This window comes from Plecotus auritus (assembly GCF_963455305.1).
Source record: "Plecotus auritus genome assembly, chromosome: 3".
NCBI lineage: Eukaryota > Metazoa > Chordata > Mammalia > Chiroptera > Vespertilionidae > Plecotus > Plecotus auritus.
Window position 1 is genome coordinate 149,230,850 of NC_137772.1, and position 17,202 is coordinate 149,248,051.

Here is a 17,202-nt window from a genome sequence, read left to right on the forward strand (position 1 = left end):
CATTTTGAATTGGTGATGAGGAGATGGGTTTCTCAGAACCCCTGGATATGAAACCTAGAGAAAGGTGCTGAACTCCTATAGGGCGGCTACTCATACAACCCAATGCCAGTGTTGCAGTTCTGAATTTTTCCATGTATATTGCTAGAACATGTGTTTTGTTTTATTAAAAAATCATTAGATTCCAGTCTCACTATACAACAAATTAAATATGAAATAAGTTAAAAATGAGATAGTAAAAATTAGAAAGCCTCCATGTTTATTAGATCTTAAAATGGAAAACACATTTTCTTAACATAAAACCACAGGGAGAAAATCTCAAAAGGAAAACTTAAACAGAATTAAAAAGGTGAACTAGGATAAAAATGGACAATATATGATAACAAAAGTTACTATCTTATAAAGAGCTTTTAGAAATACTAAGTAAATGAACCAATATAAAAATTGAGAGAGGACATTAGTGAAGGAAATGAAGATACATAAAGAAATACCTAAAGCCAAAAAAAGATAACATATGTTCATCCTGATAGTAGGATTAGTGAAATCATATTTGCCTAATATGTTTAAAGAGTTATAAGCCCTGGCTAGGTAGCTTAGTTGGTTAGAGTGTCGTCCTAATATGCCAACATTGTGGGTTCATCCCTGGTCAGGTCACATACAAGAATCAACCAATGAATTAATAAGTGGAACAACAAATACACCCCCCTTTCATATCAATAAATTAAAAAAATGTTAAGAGAGTTAAAAATAATAATAAGGGTGGAGCAACCTTTTTGGAGGAAAATTTGGCAGCATGTTTAAAAAGCATTAAAAAATAGAGATGGATACACAAATTTATATGAAAGACTATTAAGATTATCTATATACTAGAGGCCCGGTGCATGAAATTCATGCACGGGGGAGGTGCCCTCAGCCTGGCCTGCACCCTCTCCAATCTGGGACCCCTTGAAGGATGTCCTACTGCCGGTTTACAGGGATCGGGCCTAAACCGGCAGTCGGACATCCCTCTTGCAATCCGGGACTGCTGGCTCCTAACCACTCGCCTGCCTGCCTGCCTGATTGATTGTCCCTAACCACTCTGCCTGCTGGCCTATTTGCCCCCAACTGCCCCCCCGCCACCGGCCTGCACCCCCAAATGCCCCCCCCCACCAGCCTGATCACCCCCAACTGCCCCCCATGCCAGTGTGCCTGCCCCCAACTGCATCCCCTGCTGGCCTGCTCACCCCCATCTTCCCTCCCCATTGGCCTGCTTGCCCCAACTGCCCCCCTGCTGGCCTGCTCACTCCAAACTCCCCCCCCCATCCTGATCACCTCCAACTGACCCCCACTGATGGCCTGTTCACCCTCAATTGGCCCCCCTGCTAGTCTGCTTACCCCCAACGGCCCCGCCCCCCACCAGCCTGATCACCCTCAACTGCCTACCCATCCTGGCCTGATCACCCACAACTGCCCTCCCCTCTTGGCCTCTAACCGCCTCTACCTCGGTCCGCCACCATGGCTTTGTCCAGAAGAAAGTCCGGAAAGTCTCCTAAAAGGTCTCCTAGTCTAATTAGCATATTACCCTTTTATTAGTATAGATCAGGGGTGGGCAAACTTTTTGACTCGAGGGCCACAATGGGTTCTTAAACTGGACCGGAGGGCCGGAACAAAAGCATGGATGGAGTGTTGGTGTGAACTAATATAAATTCAAAGTAAAGGAGCGGAGGGGAGAGCAAGAGAACCCTCCACTCTTTCAGCTCCGCGGGCCGGATAGAACAGCCGAACAGGCCGGATCCGGCCCGCGGGCTGTAGTTTGCCCACGGCTGGTATAGATAGAGGCCTGGTGCACAGGTGGGGGCCAGCTAGTTTGCCCTGAAGGGTGTCCCGTATCAGGTTGGGGGTTCCCTTGGGGCATGGGGCAGCCTGGGCGAGGGGCCTGTGGTGGTTTGCAGGCCGGCCACATTCCCATGGGGTGAGGGTCCCTGCTGGGGGTGTGTGGCCAGCTTGGGTGAGTGGCTAAGGGCTGTTTTCCAGCTGGCCACAACCCCTTCAGGGTGGGGGGTCCTGCTTGGGTGCCTGGCCAGCCTGGGTGAGGGGCTGAGGGCCGTTTTCAGGCTGGCCACACCCCCTTCATGGTGGGGGTCCCCACTGGGGTGCCTGGCCAGCCTGGGTGAGGGGCTGATGGCTGTTTGTAGGCTAGCCAAGCCCCCCCAGCAGGGACCCTCACCACATGGGAGTGTGGCCAGCTTGGGTGAGGGGCTGAGGGCTGTTTTCAGGCTGGCCACACCCCCTTCAGGGTGGGGGTCCCCGCTGGGGTGCCTGGGTGAGAGGCTGATGGCTGTTTGCAGGCTGGCCACACCCCCTTCAGGGTGGGGGTTCCCACTGGGGTACCTGGCCTGCCTGGGTGAGGAGCTGAGGGCTGTTTTCAGGCTGGCCATGCCCCCCGGTGATCCAGGCTCCTAGTCCCTCCTTTTTTTCTTTCTTTCTTTTTTTTTTTTTTTCAGCGCCTCCTTGAGCAGAGGCCAGGGCCTGCTGGAAGCTGGAATCTGGGATTTATTTATCTTCTATAATTGAAACTTTGTAGCCTTGAGCGGAGGCCAGGGCTGGCCAGGGCGGGCGGGAAGCTTGGCTTCCTCCATCGCCAGGGGCAACTCAAGCCTCCAGGTCTGTGGCTGCCGCCATCTTTGTTGGGCTAATTTGCATAATCGCTCCTGATTGGCTGGTGGGTGTAGCGGAGTGATGGTCAATTTGCATGTTTCTCTTTTATTAGTGTAGATCCCACACACAGATACTATTAAACAAATTGTGATGTATTCATAATCTGATATCGCACTATGCAGCTACTAAAATTTTTGTTGAAAACAAGGTGATGATACAAGTTGAACTCAAAACAGGATGCCTACAATTCTGTGAATAAAAAAAAAAAAAGAAAAGAAAGCCTTCTAGCAAAAGGTTTTTATTTTATTTTTTTTAATAAATCTTTATTGTTCAGATTATTACAGGTGTTCCTCTTTTTTTCCCCCATAGCTCCCCTCCACCTGATTCCCCACCCCACCCCATGTCCTTACCCCCCGCCACTGTCTTCATCCATAGGTGTAAGATTTTTGTCCAATCTCTTCCCGCACCCCTCACACTCTCATCCCCCTGAGAATTGTCAGTCTACTCCCTTTCTATCTCCCTGATTCTCTTATATTCACCAGTCCATTCTGTTCTTCAGAATTTTTATTCACTTGATTTTTAGATTCACTTGTTGGTAGGTATGTATTTGATGTCATTTTGTTGTTCATAATTTTTATCTTTACCTTTTTCTTCTTCTTCCTCTTCTTAAAGAATACCCTTCAGCATTTCATGTAATCCTGGTTTGGTGGTGATGAACTCCTTTAGTTTTTTCTTGTCTGTGAAGCTCTTTATCTGACCTTCAATTCTGAATGATAGCTTTGCTGGGTAGAGTAATCTTGGTTGTAGGTTCTTGCTGTTCATCACTTTGAATATTTCTTGCCACTCCCGTCTGGCCTGCATAGTTTCTGTTGAGAAATCAGCTGACAGTTGTATGGGTACTCCCTTGTAGGTAACTAACCCTTTTTCTCTTGCTGCTTTCAAGATTCTCTCTTTGTCTTTTGCCCTTGGCATTTTAATTATGATGTGTCTTGGTGTGGTCCTTTTTGGATTCCTCTTGTACGGGGTTCTGTGCGCTTCCTGGACTTATAAGTCTATTTCTTTCACCAGGTAGGGAAAGTTTTCTGTCATTATTTCTTTTAATAGGTTTTCAATATTTTGCTCTCTCTCTTCTTCTGGCACCCCACAAATTTGGATGTTGGTATGCTTAAAGTTGTCCCAGAGACTCCTAACATTATCTTCATATTTTTGGATTCTTTTTTCTTTTTGTTTTTCTGGTTGGGTGTTTTTTGTTTCCTCATATTTCAGATCTTTGGTTTGATTCTTGGGATCCTTTGATCTACAGTTGAATTTCTGTATATTCTTTATTTCAGACAGTGTATGCTTAATTTCTGACTGGTCCTTTTCCATTTTTTTTGGCATTCTCATTAAGGTCCTTGAAGGTCTCACTAAGCTCCTCGGAGGTCTCATCAAGTTTCTTGGCGGTTTTTAGAAGATTCTTGAGTAACCTTATAAATGTGGTTCTGAACTCTATGTCATCCAATAGTTTGCTTTCCTCCATTTCTTTCATTCGTGACATGTTTCTTTGTCTCGGCATTTTGGCTGCTTCCCTGTGTTGATGGAGTGGCTTTGTGTGGTAGGTGACCTATAGGGGCCAGTAGCTCAGCCTCCCCAATCACCTGAAGTGGATGCTCTTGGTACACCCCTTTGTGGGCTGAGTGCAAAGTCTTGGTGTAGTTAAGCCTTGATTGCTGTTGGTACACTGGGAGGAATTGACCTCCAGGCCAATTGGCTGTGAGGACCCGCTGTGTCTATAATGGAAGAACTGCTGTGCTGGAGACACGCTTATGGTGCAGGACTTGTTTCAGTGGGGCTTTGGTGCTCACTGAGTCTGCCTCTTGAATGTGTCACTTATGAATGTGAGGAGTTTAAATCTGGTGTCTCACACTGACCACTAGGTACACTGGCTTCTGGATCTCCAATGGGGTGCAGGTCAGCTACTGTCTGAGGCCACCCAGCAGGAGCTACAGCGAGAACTACAGTTTTCTCCTCTTTGCTTGGGGTTTGGAGGTTTTGGAGCTGTCTGACCTGGGCTGCAAGTTTGCTAGGTTAAGCTGCGATGGGGCAGGCCATTCATATGCTAAAGCTGCTGCTTGGAGCTTGGGTGGGTTTGTAGGTTGTGCAGGGCAGGGTCTCAGGGCGTCACTAGGCTAGGGCATGGCAAACAGCGATGGCTGCCAGTAAGCCGGCTCTGCATCTCCCACCGCGTCCCCACGTCTCGCGCCCCAGTGCAGTAAACAATTATTCCTGCGCGCAGCCCTGCAAGCAAGCACTCTCACTTTCCAACCCAATGGCAGACAGTCCAGCTTCTCCCCGTAGGAGTTTGGGTCTCCCGCGTCTCCCCAGAAACTGGAGTTCGGAATAATCGGGAGCTTATCTCACTTCGTGTTGAAAAAAGCAGCGCTCCCAGTCGCCCGCTGTCAGCTCGATTCGCGTACCTCCGTACCTCAGCTTTTCAGCGCTTGTGCACGTCTCACTGCTCTTTTCTCTTTCCTTCTAGTTGTAGAACTTCTACTCCGCCAGCTTTCCCGTGGTTCTGGGTGATAGACTTTTTGTCTTTTAGTTGTAGTTTTGAAATTGTTGTGCGAGGCAGCAGTTTAGGTGTTTACCTATGCCGCCATCTTGGATCCTCTCGCAAAAGGTTTTTATACCAAAGTGATAACAGTTGTTTAAGACTAAGGATGATTTCTTATTTATTTCTCTTTTAAAAGCTTTTTGAATGTACATTAATTTGTAATTAGGAAAAGATGCCATTTTCTGTTTAAATAAAAAGATCCAAACTATTGTTTTTAAGTTATTATTATTATTATTATTATTATATTTGTTGAAATAGCTGAAAGTGAGAGTGCTTGAATATTGGTATTTGGAGAATTTGACACTACTTAGCCCTAGGATCTGATGGGATCTTTACACAGGTAGTTGGATGGGACCTTGGTTGAGTCATATCTGATAGTATCAGTGTAGAAGTTTAATGGTGAGGAATGTGCTTTAAAATTGTGGGTAAATGAAATTCTAGTCAATTAGGGTGTTTTATAATTAGTCATGGAAATTCATACTTTTTGATTTCTTAAGTTTCTAAACTTTCTAGTGTGTGTGTGTGTGTGTGTAACATTTTAAAATCATTGTAATATAGACAGGCTTTTTAAAGCTACCTAATGAGAGGAGAGAGGTCATTTGTTTATTTTGTTCAGTTATTTTCACATAGAGATGCTCATTAATTTGATCTTATTTCAATTTTCTTTTGTATAATGGAAAATTTATTTTATTTAACCATTTTAAAATACATCTCTTGGCTTAGGAGCAGAAAATGAAGGTAAGGAAAATCTAGACAGCCTTTGAGTGATGACAGAGTGCTATATGCTAGATAAAGGACTAATGGAGGATGAAAAAAGGGTATAGAGAGGGAGGAAGATAAAGAAGCAGCAGTACTGATAGGATTGACATAGTATTGCAGAAGAAAAATGAGTAGAATGTAGCTTAACTCTCTTATACCTTTCATGGATATAGTAACTTTCATTTTGGAAAGCACAACCACTTATCCATATTCATGGTTTGTAATTGTATGATCCCCAATACAGATCCTACCACCATGGAGCTATATAGTTGTTGTTTTTTTCCATTTCCCTAAAAGCTTTGCTAAGATTGCTTACTGATTTTCTTTGTAAACGCAAAGGGCAATCAGAATGCTTTTAGAGCCACATTTATATAATTTATTGAATGTAGATAGAATTAAACTTACTTGGATGTTTCAAGTTTTCATTTCATTTTAGTTCTTTTGTAATTCTGTTCCTCATTTTGATTCACATGAAGAAAATGTTTGGCTGTTCCTTGTGTTAGAGCTTTATAAAGAAGTATTCATACTTTGTAAAAAGTTATTGAAAAACTGAAACACCTGAGGAATTTGTGTGGTTTCTTTATATTAAGATCAGATGTGTATATGTTACATAGCCTGATGTATTTGGATAGAATGGAATATTAAAAAAATTTTTTTGGGGGGGATTCTGAAAATTAAAGGAACTAGCACTTTTTAATGGATTTTATGCACTATTGTCAATATTGTTTGGAGATGAATGGCTTCATTCATTTTTAAGACTCATCATTTATGAAAGAGAACAAATAGGAAAAAAGTAAAAGGAATGTGAAGCAATATCTAGCTGAACTCTTCCAAAAACGAGATAGTATACCACATAATTTATCCTATCAAAATATGGAAGTAGCAAAACTTGGCTTACACATGTATTTTATTAAAAATAAATATAACAATTATTAATATGTTGAATTTTTATTGTATTTTCTTGTTTCAGTATGCATCATTTTAGATAAATCATAGTTGTAATGATTATATATTTTCATTAGGTATACCTCTACTGCCCAATAATTCTTATTAATATAGGTATATATTAATATACTTACGTATTAGAAACATTTAAAAATTTGTTAATACAGATTGTGTTGAAAGTAGACAAATGGTACGCTGATTGCTCTTACTGACCTGAGTTTTGTGGAATTCTTATTTATAAAATTGATAGGTAAAGCAGTCATTAAATGGATCCTGTTTAGGTATTTCAGGCTATAAACTTGTTAAATTTTTGCTATATTAAAGACCGTTGTGCTGTAGTAGTAGAAATTTTAGTAGTAGGAAACTACTACCTTATGATTTTCAGGTCAAGCTTATTTGTACATTTTACATACATATCATCATAAGGGTAGCCTTTTTTTTTTAATATATTTTATTGATTTTTTACAGAGAGGAAGGGAGAGGGATAGAGAGCTAGAAACATCGATGAGAGAGAAACATTGATCAGCTGCCTCCTGCACACCACCCACTGGGGATGTGCGCACAACCAAGGTACATGCCCTTGACCGGAATTGAACCTGGGACCCTTCAGTCCACAGGCCGACGCTCTATCCACTGAGCCAAACCGGTTTTGGCAAGTCTTTCAAAAGCAGTATGTTCTATCTCTCATTTGTTCAAGAAATTAAATGATTGGATGTTTTCTTTGTTTTTAGGACTTCAAGTCCCAGCTGCTCCTTAGCCTCAGTGTCCTTTGTAGTCTTTTTTTTTATTTTATTGATTTTTTTACAGAGAGGAAGAGAGAGGGATAGAGAGTTAGAAACATCGATGAGAGAGAAACATCGATCAGCTGCCTCCTGCACACCCCACACTGGGGATGTGCCCGCAACCAAGGTACATGCCCTTGACCGGAATCGAACCTGGGACCTTCAGTCCACAGGTCGACGCTCTATCCACCGAGCCAAACCGGTTTCGGCGTCCTTTGTAGTCTTGTCCAGTCAGTCTGGTTTCTCCATTACATGTCCCAGTATTTAGTTCAGTAAACATTTATTGTATATATACTGTCAAGGCCAGGTTTGTAATAAAAGGTTGCTATTGTGATGTGCAGTTTGTTGCCTCAAGCAAGGTCTTAGAGCTTTAAAAACATAGTATAGTGGCTTTCAAAGTTTTCTTTCCCGACTGATAAAAGTGCGCTCAAATACCATGATAGTTTTGCTATTCGTGACATCCTCTGAGCAACTTTTTTAATATGATTACTAACAATGAAAATATTATATTCCCTGGATTTACAGGGTAATTGTCTTTCTGGAAAAATCTGTGTATATTTAAAAACCCTATAACCACCACCAAGTCTTCTGTTTTTTAGTGGTAAAATGTGTTTAGGCTGAGATAATTATAGATTTTTTTTATCTTCATGACTATTTATTATTACTGTATTTGAATGGGAGGTGGGTCAGTTCTTTCTTAGAGGGACTAATTTTTTATATTGCACGATATCCATTTTATGCTTCTGATATTAACTGAATGAGAAACATTGGACTAGAACACTGTGGCCAAAGGAGAAACTTGCTCCATAAAGATAGTCCAAAAACACACTAACCCTACCACCAGGCTCTAACGTATGGAAGAAATAAAAAAATAGCTTCTTGTTGAGGGGGGCTAAAAGGGAAAGAGCTTTTTCAAGGAGCCAGCTAGATTTCATTTTGCAGCTGAGGAGGGCAAAAATGTTAATCAGCAGAAAGTCCAGAGGGCACAATGGAATGATTTGAAAGGGAGAGGAGGCATGCAGGATAAGGAAATGTACAGAGCACTATGGAAATGAGAGTCTGTACAGTGATGAATGAGACCTAGGAAAGCTTGGTCTGCTGTCAGTGATGGAAAACATAGAAATGAGACCTGATAGAATCCTTCTAGGAATTGTCTTGAAAATAAAATAAAAAGAGTGTAAAGATGTTAACATGCACAAAACTATAGTGTAGATGAACCCTTACAAAACTGTCATCCAGCTACAACAGTCATCAACTCATGGCCACTCTTTTCTTCCTGCAACTCCCAGCAATTCTGTGTTGACTCAGTGTACTCAAAGTGACTCAGTGTACTCAAAGATAATATGAAACTAAAGTTTCACAAAAAGTGCTCACTGATATTTTGTTTTATTTTTCTTCATAAAAATTCACTGCACTATAAAGAACTCAGACAACTTAACACCAGAAAAACAACCCAATTAAAAAGTGGGCAGAAGACCTAAATAGACACTTCTCCCAGGAAGACATACAGATAGCCAATAGACGTAAGAAAAGTTTCTCAACATCACTAATCATCAGAGAAATGCAAATCAAAACCACAGTGAGATACCACTTCAGACCTTCAGAATGGCTATCATCATTAAATCAATAAACAACAAATGTTGGTGAGGATGTGGAGAAAAGGGAACCCTTGTACACTATTGGTGGCAATACAGATTGGTGCAACCACTATGGAAAAGAGTATGGAGGTTCTTCAAAAAATTGAAAATGGAATTGTATGAGCCAGCAATTTCACTTCAGGGAATATATCCAAAGAAACCCTAAATAGTAATTCAAAAGAATATATGCACCCCTATGTTCATTGCAGTGTTATTTACAATAGCCAAGATTTGGAAGCCACCCAAGTTTCCATCAGTAGATGAATAGATAAAAAAAAGCTATGGTACATTTACACAATGTAATACTACTTAACTGTAAAAAAGAAGGAAATCTTTATCTTTTATGATAGCATGGATGGACCTAGAAGGTATTATGCTAAGTGAAATAAGCCAGTCAGAGAAAGACAAATACCATATGATTTCACTTATATGTGGAACCTAATAAAAAATAAAAAAAAGAAACAGACTCAGAGATGCAGAGAACAAACTGATAGCTGTCAGGAGAGGGGAATTGGGAGGCTAGGTGAAAAAGGTGAAGGGATTAAGCAGTACAAATTGGTAGTTGCAGAATAGCACAGAGATGTGGATTGAAACCTGAAGAATATAGTCAACTAGTGGCCTGGTGCACGAATTCATGCACATTGAAAGTGAATTAATTAGAAGCAATATTTTAATATTGCTATTTGCCCATGCGCCCCCCCCCCCCCCCCATCACCATCTCCTCTCTTTGCCTGGCTGGCACCTGCCTCGCCAGTACTGCCGCCACCCCTCCCCTCTCTCCCCCATCACCGTTCCCTCCCTCTGCCTGCTGGCACCTGCCTTGGCTGGCCTGGTGCTGCCTGCTTGCTGGCCCTGCCCCCCCCCCCCCAATCGCCGTCTCCTCCCTCTGCCTGCTGGTACCTGCCTTGGCTGGCCTGGTGCCGCCTGCTTGCTAGCCCACCCCCTGCTGACTGGTCGTTCTTCCATTTGGTCAATTTGCATATTACCCTTTTATTATATAGGATAGGATAATGTTTGTTATATAGGGCCTGGGGCCAGGTGGGTGCTTGGGTCAATGGGGGGACCATTGTAGAGTGCATAGTATTCCAGCCAATTTGCTGTATGTTTGAAACTGGTGTGGAATGGTATGGAATGTAAATTGTGGTTGGAAAAAAAATTCAATACACTAAATGTATTTCATGTCTAATAAATAGGTTATACCTGGCAGTTGGAAAGTTGAATTTAGGATTGTTGTTATACTGCTTAGGTTGTAGTGCCAACTGCACCCCTCAAGGACTTGTGTCCTTAAGCCTGTTACTTAATTCTAATCCTCAGATCTCTCTCTATAAAGTAATATATACTGTTTAAGGTTTTTATGAAAATTACATGAAGTACTATATGTTAGTGCTTAATAGTGCCCTAGAAAATATTCAGTTAATAGTAGATGCTATTACTATTGTAAGTGATAGCTGGGATTTGAATCTAAGTTTAATTGATTCCAAAATCTGAGTTTTTAGTTTGTGATTTTCTAATGTGACGCACACTTTATTGACAATTAAGAAGAAAAAAGAAAAATCAGTCTAGAGATAGTTAATGCGTATTTTCTATCATTCATGCATAGTTTTTTCCACTCTATGTGAAATTGCAAACATTTTCCATTTCTTTGAAAATAGTTTTAAATAATATTCTACCACTTTGTTCCCTAGAATAAGAAGTGTTATGCTATTTAAAATAAAATATTTATCTAGTTCTAGTTATTTAGTCAATGCAAAGTTAAGTTTTATTGCTATTTTAAAAACTTTATTATGGGCATTTCAGTCATACAAAAGGAGAATGGTGTGATAAAGTTCCCCATGGACCCATCCTTCAACTTTAACAGTTGACAACTCCTGGGCAATTTTATCCATGGCAGCACACATTGCCCATTCTATCTCTTATATTATTTTGAAGCAAATATAGATAACATACTATTTTATTCTTAGACATTTCAGTATATATCTCTAAAAGATAAGGAATTTTTTTAAACAAAGAACAATATCATTCTCACACCTAAAAAAAATAAAAATTTCTAAATCTCATATCCTGAGGCTTAATTCATCATATATTCATTGTTCAAACTGTCTCTTAAGTGATAATTTTAAAAATAGTTTTAAAATAGTTTCTTTATTAAGGACAAAAAAGAGGTTAATATGTTGGTATTGGTGTCCTTACTCTTGAGTTTCATATTTATTAGTTGTAGATACTGGCCATTTGTCTTTATAGTAGAAGCTTGGTTCTATATAAAGGAGAACTAAAAATTGTTTTATCTTTATATATTTTAAAAACATTTTTATTGATTTTTTTTTTAGAGAGAGTGGAAGGGAGAGGGATAGAGAGATAGAAACATCGATGAGAAAGAATCATTGATCAGCTGCCTCCTGTACGACCCACACTGGGGATCAAGCCTGAAACCCGGGCATGTCCCCTGACCAGGAATCGAACCAGCGACCTTTTGGTTGTTGGGTCGATGCTCAACTACTGAGCAACACCAGCCCAACTGTTTTCTATATTTTTAAAGGGTTGTTAAAAAACAAAAACAAAATACCTTATGTAGCTCCAGAAGCCTAAAATATTTGCTTCTTGGGTTTTGTATACTTGTTTGAGCCCTGCTTAGTGTGTCCCACTGTCTGAATTTTCATAATTGCAGCACCATGGTGGTGTCTAATATGTTCTTCTATCCCCTCTAGTTCCTGTAATTTGTAATTGCATGTAGAGGCTTAATCAGATTTAGGTTCAGTCTTTTTTTTTTCTTAAACTCATTTCATTTGTTCAGTATCTCCACTATATTTCTTTTTCATACTATTATGGTGTCATTTACATACAACAATATGCTACTGTTTTAAGAGTGCAATTTGATGAGTTTTGGCAAATGTACACAATTGGGTAAATCACCATGGGAACAGGATATAGAACATTTCCATCACTACTTCTGCCCCTTTCCAGTTAGCCCCCTCACACCCAGCTCCTGAGAACCACTGATGTGCTTTCTGTCCCTCAGATTTCGGTTTCTTCAGAATTTTATATGTGGACTCATACAGTACATAGTACTCACTTTCTGGCGTTTTTCTTGTAAAAGTAATACTTTTGAAATTTTTTCATTTTGTTTCTTAGTATTCCATTACATGACTGTACTAGTGCTTGTTAATCTGTTCATCAGTTGATGGTCATTTGGACTACTTCCGAATATTATGAAAAAAGCTGATTTTTTGGTACGAGTTTTCAGTGAACATGTTTTCATTTGTCTTGGTAATAACTAGTAGAATTGCTGGGTCATAATGTAAGTGTATACTTATTTAAATGTATAAGAAACTGCCAAACTGGTTTCCCACACGGCTATATCACTTTTAGTTCCCACCAACAACAGAAGAGATATGCAGTTGTTTCAAACCCTATCACTTGGTATTCTAGTATGTGTATAGTGATAGTCCGTTATGGTTTTAATTTGCATTTCCCTAGTAGCTAATGGTATTGAGACTCTTGTGTTATTTTGCCATCCCTGTATTTTCTTTGGTGGAGTGCCTTCAAATTTTTGCTTGTTTTTAATGATGCACTGAAATTTATCCTGGTATGTGGTGTGTGGAATAAATCCAATGTCATTTTTTAATACAGCTATCCAGTTATCCCCAAACCACATATAAAAAGTCCATCTTTTCCCACTGATGTGAGTTTCTACTTTTATTGTAACTCAACTTGTCTATGTATTTGGATATATTTCTATTTTTTTTAATCTTATTCCTATGAATTAGTATTTTGAGTCCTAACAGGACTTTAAAGATATCCTAATTTCCTTTTATTTAGTTACTTTGTCAGTTCTATAGGAATGGTCTGAATAAATTGTTTAGAACATGTTATAGCTTCTCTTTTTTAACAACATTAATTGTTTGCAATGAAGATCATACTTTTTTTCAGGGCTTTTATTTGTTAAAATATTAGCACTCTAAAATGTAATTTTTGGGAAAAGCAGCGCTTGGGGAAATTCAGAGATGCTTATTATCATCTCCATTTAAAAGCTGATTTTGAGAGAAAAAAAAAAGAGCTGACTTTATTTCAATTTATACTTGTCAACCCAGTTCTCATGCAACTTTCTCTCTAATCCATGTAAAAGGAGAGAATGACTTTTACATGTTTACATTTATTTAGAAATGAGAGCTAGGAAGAGAGGGAATTCAGTCCCACCTTATTGATACAAGTATAATATAAAATCAGTATCTTGTTTTCATTTTTTTTCTCTTAGCTATATAAAGCTTATACTTCATAAGAACTTTAAAAAATATTTTGGCTTCTTTTTGGTTCTCCTTTGCTAGTACTTATTTAAAAACAACTCTCTCTCCCTTAAGGATACTAGTCAGCTATGTGCTTAGAGAATTATTAATCTTTGCAAGAAACAGAAATAGAAAATGTCTTTGCTCACCTTTGTTTATTAACTCAGTTCGTTTTTGTTCTCATTCTTATTTCTCACCATTTCTATCAAATTGTTCATCTAGGTGTATTTATTCTAGTTATATAAGATAGCTTAAAGAATTTTAGGGTGCTTGTTGTTAAAAGAACTGTACACGTTGCTAGAAGAACTTCAGAGAGAAGTTGTGATTCATCAAGTAATCCCTATTCTAAAAGCTGCCTGGGCTGTAACATGCACACACTCCACGAAGATAGTATGTGTAATGAATAGGTTCCCAGTTCAGTGGACAACCGTGTTTTCATGGAAAAGAACATTGAGAATTTTAACTTGGGGTGCCACAGTCCATCTCCCTGATTTTTCTCATCTTGGTAACTCATTTATTTATCAAACATTTACTGAAGAGTTTTTTTTTCTTTTAATGTGCTACTGGTAAGGGAGTCTACATTTGTTGAGGATGTGAGAGGAGGGAAGAGGAGGGAAGGTTAGTGTTGAAGGGTTGGGTTTCAGAAATGAAAACAAAGATAATATCCCAGTGCTCAGGGAGTTCATGGCTCCCTGCCTCAACTTTTACTTTTTATCTGTCTACTAGAGGCCCAGTACATGAAATTCGAGCATGGGTAGGGTTCCTAGGCTTGGCTGGTGATCAGGGCCGATCGGGGCCTTCCAGCTGCTGGCCAGGGCCTCCCTTCCCTGGCTGCTGGCTGCTGGCTGCTGGCTGGGGCCTTCCTTTGTTCTGCACCACCCCTTGGTGATCAGTGCATGTTGTAGTGAGTAGTTGAACTCTTGGTCTCCCGGTCGAACTCCTGAGGGGACACTTTGCATATTAGCCTTTTATATATATACTAGTGACCCGGGACACAAAATTCGTGCACATTAAAAGGGAATTAATTAGAGGAAATATTTTAATATTGCTATGTGCCCTTTCTCTATGATAGAAGTGTCAGAGATGAAAAAAAATTAGTAAAATGTATATGAAAATCTTGCTCCTGTCAGAGTCTAGGTCGCGCCATGGGAACCAGAGTCAAGTCCCCGCCCACCCACCCATGTGTGCCTTGAAACTGTGCAAGACCCAGCTGGCCCCACCCCCATTGGGCTAGATCCAGACCCAGCCGGCCCCACTCCCATCAAGCTCCGCTGGGTGGGGGGGCGCAGCCTCAGGTCCCCCAGCCTGGCACCAGGGCGGGGTGCACAGCCTAAGGTCCCCTGGCCTGGGGCAGGGGGCATGCCTTGAGGTTCCCATCAAGCCCTGTGGGCGGGGGGCATGGCCTCAGGTCCCCCGGCCTGGTGCCAGGATGGGAGGTGTGGCCTCATGTACCCCGGCCCAGCACTGGGGCGGGGGGGCGCAGCCTGAGGTCCCCTGTCAAGCCCTGCTGGGTGGGGGGGTGTGCCCTGAGGTACCATGTCAAGCCCTGCTGGGTGGAGTCATGGCCTGAGGTCCCCTGTCAAGCCCCACTGGATGGGGGACACGGCCTCAGGTCCCATGGCCCACTGCTGGAGTGGGGGGCAGGGCCTGAGGTCCCCCAGCCTGGCGCCGGGGTGGGAGGTGAAGCTTCAGGTCCCTGCTGATTGCTCGTTAAGGCTCATTACGGGAACTTGGACTCCACTGTGGGTGCAGCCATCTTGTGTTACGGAATCCCTGCCTCCTCTGTGGGTGCAGCCAGCTTGTTATGACGTGACAGTCAATTTGCATATTCCCTCTTTATTAGATAGGACTAGTAGATTCTACAATTTAAGAATTCTAGCTTTATGCTACTGACATTCAATCCTACAGTCAGGGATTTTTGCAATTCAGGTACTGGAGAAAGGGATGGCTGCTTTGTAGAATAGATTAGAGATGAGACCACGCTATTCTGTCCAGGTCTTGTATTCTTGCTTCTCAGCCCCCACTGTACATTAATGGTTGATTCTCTTCTCAGTACTACATACTGACGAATTCCTTTGCTTAATTTTCTTTTCTGTTCTAGGACCTCTGCCATACAGTTTACAGTATTGTGGTTTTATACATTTTAATGTTAACCAGAATGAGTGTTCTGTCATAAACCCTTTTTAAAAAGTAATTTTTCTGGAATGTCTTATGTATTTGTGCATCCAGGTGGTCCACCCTATTTTCCAAATATATTCTCTTAAGATTTTGATTGACATTTTTTTTAATTTTATAACTTGATTTAAGATTATTGACACCTACAATATTAAGTTTTTCTCAATTTAAGAATGGATTTTAATTTATATTTGTAGTCGTTTTATAGTTTTTTTATAAAATGTTTTAGTTTATTAAGGTTATTTTTAAAATTATATAATTTCATTGGCTACTGATGTTACTTTGGGAAGTTATTTAATTTTGCTTACTTATTGAAAAGCCATCTTAAGTAGCTCTAATAATTCTAAAATATTTTGGGTTATATTCTTGATAAAATCGTATCATTTGAAGGGATGGAGTTTTGCCTTCTTTATAGTGCTGAAATCTCTTATTTTTCTTACCTAGTTTTATCAGACAGTCCTTCCAGAGTGATGTTAATAACTATGTTGAAGGTGGACATTAATGTCTTAAATCTAATTTTGCTTTTAAATTTTGTTTATATTTTGCCATTTAACATGATCCTTTATTGGGTTTTGTTTTCCACATAGGAAATATTTTTTTCATAGGATCAAATTATTTATTATGTTATTTGACTAGTCTCTTCATTTTTGGTCCTTGTCTCTCTTAATCTGTATAGTTAATTGCTGTATACAGGTTATTTTCTCAAAATCAGTTTGATCATGTTTTACTTATATGCCAGGGAATTGTAGCACTATAACATCTTTCCATGTTATGTAGTGAAAAGTACAGAGTTCTCAGGCTATTTATAGTATATTTATATATTATTTATATGTGATCAGAGCATATGCCTTTCTAATTTTCACCTTGTGAACTGTGAAGGACCTGAGATCTTATCCTGCTTGCAGGCTAACATGTTAGCCTACAATAGTTTTATGGATCCTGGAAGAAGACAGGAGTCTCCTGGGTCAGAGACAAGGACAGTTTATTATTCATAGCAATTGCAGTAGCGACAGTATCATCATTTTTCTTGTACTGGTTATCCAAGCCTCAATTCCTATAGGTTACATGACTAGGACCAGATGACACCAATACACACAGTTTCATTACAGGAGAGGACCCTAAACATTATCCTCACCCCTTCCATTCTTTTCCTGACTTTCTCCCCACATCATTCTAATTTAAGATTCCTTCTCAGCTTCCATATCCCACTTTGTGAACCTTGTGTCTGAATGTGCTGCTTATGTACTAGGTTCCTCCTGTTCCAGACACTCTAGTGATCCTTCTTGACTTGTACAGTGGCCTCCGTCTTTCTCTCTCTCTCTCTCTTTAAAGAATTTGTAAGTTCTGTTGTCTTTCCTGCCATTCTGTATGATGGTCAGTGTCCTAGTGTTTGCAGA

General features: G+C 40.2%; 1 protein-coding gene across 1 annotated transcript in view; it reads left to right on the forward strand.

Moving 5' to 3' along the window:
• PAWR (pro-apoptotic WT1 regulator) overlaps window positions 1-17,202 on the forward strand; it is a 115,309-nt gene that overhangs the window by 58,262 nt on the left and 39,845 nt on the right. The gene's annotated exons all lie outside the window — the stretch shown is intronic.